Below are 4217 nucleotides of genomic sequence, written 5' to 3'. Positions count from 1 at the left end.
CGGGAAGAGCGCAATGATCAAAATACCAACATGGGCCAGTGAAGCGACATCCTCCACAACTAGACTGAAGAACAAAAGGACAGCAACTTGTCTTTTCCCATTCCCCAATTCCCCAATGCTGTTCCCCTCCCCCAGTTCCCCAATTTAAATATATATATATATATATATATATATATATATATATATTAGGTGTAAAAGCTGATAACAGAATTGTATACCCAGGAGGACTCTAGTTGTGTTTCTTAAAATCTATTTGCAAAAAGAGGCCTGGATTAGGAGATGTGAGAGCTGAATTACATATGTCATCGTCCTTTACCCAAATACTTCAGTGGGTATTTACTAAGATTAGGGATATTCTCTTACATAATCACAGTATAGTTATTAAGCTCAGCCAGTTTTACATTGGGCCATACTTGGATCTAACGTTCAATTTTCTCAGTGGAACAAATGTCCTGTTATAGTATTTTTTCCCCTCCAGCACAGGACCCAATCTAGGGTCAAAGATTACATTTAGTTGTCATGTCTCGCGAACCTCTTGTAATCTGGACCATTTCTACGGCCTTTCTTTGTCTTTTATGACATTGACATTTTGGAGGAATACAGCCACCCATTCCTCCTGCCCCTTTTTAAAATAAAAATAGAATGTTGCAGTTGTCTGATGTTTCCTTGTGACCAATTTCTGGTTATTCATTCTTGCCCGAAATATGGCAAAGAGCATATTGCGTCCTTCTTCAGAGAAACACACCTGGACGCCCGCCTGTCCCTCACTGGTGATGCTAATTTTGATCATGTGACCCGGGCGTGGTTCAATTTCTCCATTGTATAGTTACTGAGTTTTGTTTGGTTTGTTTGGTTTTGCCTTGCTTGCAACTAATAAGCAGTCTGAGGGGAGACACTGTGAGACCATGCAAATATCCTATGCCTCATCAAAATATTCCCCTAGAGTTAGCAACCATTAATGATTGATCCAGTCTTGACTAGGATGGTTGCAAAAGATGATATGTCACTTCTAGCACTCCTTCCACTTTACCAGCCAACTCTCAGAATTTTACTGTCAGCTAAGGTCTTCTCTCCACATATTTGTTTATGTATTTATTATTGAGATGGACTCATGAAGTCCTCTTTTTAAGGGCTTATAATTCACTACGTATTTTGGTGCTCAAACAGTCCCAGATTTGGCCACAGGGAGCCCTTTCAAACTGATGCCCGTGTCTTAGCGACATGTCTCCAGTGCCATTTTCAAACATGTCCTTACTTTCTGGCATGACAAGGTGTCTCAGGCTCACCTTGTAGCTACCTGCCTCAGCTGAGGGATTAGTCATTTCTCTGAGGACCCCTAAGGACTAGAATGACAGACCAACATCTGAGAGCTACTCGAGTGTCCTTTTTTCTTGACCTTTTCAGCAGACAGAATGAGGAAATAAGTGTGTGTACATATACACATATTCACACAAATATGCATCTATAGACATAGATGTATGCACATAAACAGACATATACACATTTTAGAAATCATGAGTTTGCATCTGTACCTCCAATTCCACAGAATCTAAAATTTAACAAGCATCCTGGGCGACTCCTGCATCAGGCAAGGCAGGGAGAACCGGTGTAGGCTGATCAGAGGAGATGAAAGCCACCTGAGGGAGGGAGACATCCAGCGGCTTCTGACCTTGCCCTGAGTGGGAGGGGCGGGGACACCTTCCCCCACTGAATGGAGGGAACACAAATTCTCAGGGAGACTCCTTCTCAGGCTGTCCTCTCCACAGGGCACTAAGCCTTCGTGTGTCAGCCTGCGGACACCTCTCAAGAGGTCCTGAAAGAATGCTGAAGTAATTGAAATGATGCTTCATAGACAAACAGGAGCGCGCCACTAAGAAAAAGGAGCAACCTGAACACAAAAACTTGGGAAGAAAGAATATCATGGGTCAGAGCGAAAAACAGAACGCATGTTTGACTTGACAGTCAAAGTCGTCATCCATCCTAGAACATCAACTTGAAGAATTACCCAAGAATGTGCAAAAGACAAATAATTGGAAATTTGAAGAATTAATCATCCTAGCAGAAAAACAGGCAAAGGTATGAAATGACAAGTCACAAAGAAGGGATAGAAACAGACCATCAAATGAGAATATTCTTATCCACACTAATAATTCAAGAAAAGCAAATGAATATAACAATAAAATAGCCAATGTTTTTTGGTCCAGTAATGTTTAAGTAATAGAAACAAAAAAGGAATCAACCTAAGTACAGAGGGTTCCAAAAATGTATACACATTTTAAGAAGAAAGAAAACTGTATTAAAATTACACTGATGGTAACTACTTTGAGCACCTCTTGTAATCAGAAGTCAAATGTGACTTGTAGGCATCTTTTATTATCAGTATATATTGAGTAGTACAATCTTAATACAGTTTTTTCCTTTCTTAAAATGGGTATACATTTTTTTGGCACCCTCTGTAGAGATAAATATATAAGCTATTTTATTTTTTTTATTTATTTTTTTTTAAAGATTTTTATTGGGGAATTGGGGGGATGGGAACAGTGCTGGGGAATTGGGGAAGGGGGACCGGACAGGTTCCTTCCGTTTTGTTCTTCAGTCTAGTTGTGGAGGACGTTGCTTCACTGGCCCAAGTTGGCACCATCATTACGCTCTTCCCGGGTGAGGCAGATCAGTCGCCGGCTTCTGGACGGCCGCTCACTGCGGCTGCTGGCCGCTCACGCTGGCTGCTGGCCACACACGGTAGCCCATGGCAATCCACTGCCACAGGGGCTGCAGCCTATGCCGTCGCTGGCGACTCACGGCATCCCAGCTCCAGGTTGAGCTGTTGTTCAGCGTCTTAGCTGTAGAGGGCAGTGTCACTGGCCCTCATATGTGGGATCCGAACCGGGGCCCTCTGGCATCCCAAGCGAGTTCTTAACCATCGCGCCACTCGGCCGGCCCTATAAGCTATTTTAAAAATATATAATGCTGGGTTTCCCTCTGCCGCAGCGTGTTATCAAGTCAGATTATCAGTTGGATTTATTTGTATTCTCCATTATTAGGTGGTGGGGTCCAAGTTTATTCAACTTTGTATCCTTAGCACCGAACAGGATGCTTGGCACATAGTAGGTTCAAAAAAGGAAAGGTCACATTTTTTTACCACAAAGCAATAAAAATAGGAATTAATAATAAAAGTGTATCTGCTGCTTGGAAATTCAAAATGCATGTAGAAGTGTGTATGTGAGTATACGTGTGTGTGTGTGTGTGTGTCAGGGATACTAGCTGTGATGGGTGTGCTGTGTGTTGGCGTCCATAAGGTGTAGCCTACACAGTGGGATGGGAGCACCTAACCATGGGTATGTTTCTGCGTGCGGTTCTGTCCAGCTGTGGCTTGTATATCACTGTGGGGGTGAGTCCCATGTTAGTTTGGGCAGAGCTGTGGTCGGTGTGCATGGTGCACGCTGAAGGCAGAAGCCCAGGTCTGTGGGCTCCCAGGAAGTGATCAGGGAGACACAGGGCAGAGGGCAGTGGGCAGCGGAATGCCTTGAGACCACCTCTCTGCAAACAGCATCCTAGTTCAGCCCCCAGCACTGGTACCTGCCCCCTACAATTTCCCTTCCATGTTGTCTCCTCTTCCTTTCAAGCTGTAGACAGGGGGTGAATTCAAGATCCTTCGGCTTCTGTTTTCTTGGTGGAGGTTTGGGAAAACGGTCCTGGCAAGAGGAGGGGGCCGTGTGCTCATTACAGGAAATAAGCAGCACGATTGCATTCTAATAAATCAGCGCAGATTTCAGAGCAGCGCGGGGTCTCGCGGGCTCCGCGGGCTGTGGAATTCAATATGATATGCTTCAGCCTGTCAGCTAATGGGCTGCTGCTGGATGCCACGTGACCCAGCCTTCCCGGGGACGTTAAACGATGCTGAAAAGTGGCCCAGATTTATTTATTGGGACAGTGCGTGTTCCTGCCTGTGGGTGTGTGAGGGAAATGACAAGTTATGAAAACAGGTACGTGTGAGGCGGGAGGAGACGGGGTTTTTTCACGCTGTCCCAGGGCCTGGGCAGACAGCCTGTGGCTTCCCTCCTGGGCCCACCCCAGGGTCGTCGCCGCTCACCCAGCTGACACACCACCCCACGACATAGGGCATCAGTTTCCTCCTCTGTTAAATTCACTCATTTGTTTGCTATTCCCTCTGTCACCTGTCGTTCATTCATTCATTCATTCCCAGGTCATTCCACCTA

Source organism: Hipposideros armiger, unplaced genomic scaffold, assembly GCF_001890085.2.
Source record: "Hipposideros armiger isolate ML-2016 unplaced genomic scaffold, ASM189008v1 scaffold_880, whole genome shotgun sequence".
Classification (NCBI taxonomy): domain Eukaryota; kingdom Metazoa; phylum Chordata; class Mammalia; order Chiroptera; family Hipposideridae; genus Hipposideros; species Hipposideros armiger.
The sequence above is the reverse complement of the archived record's forward strand: the minus strand, read 5'-3'. Positions refer to the sequence as shown.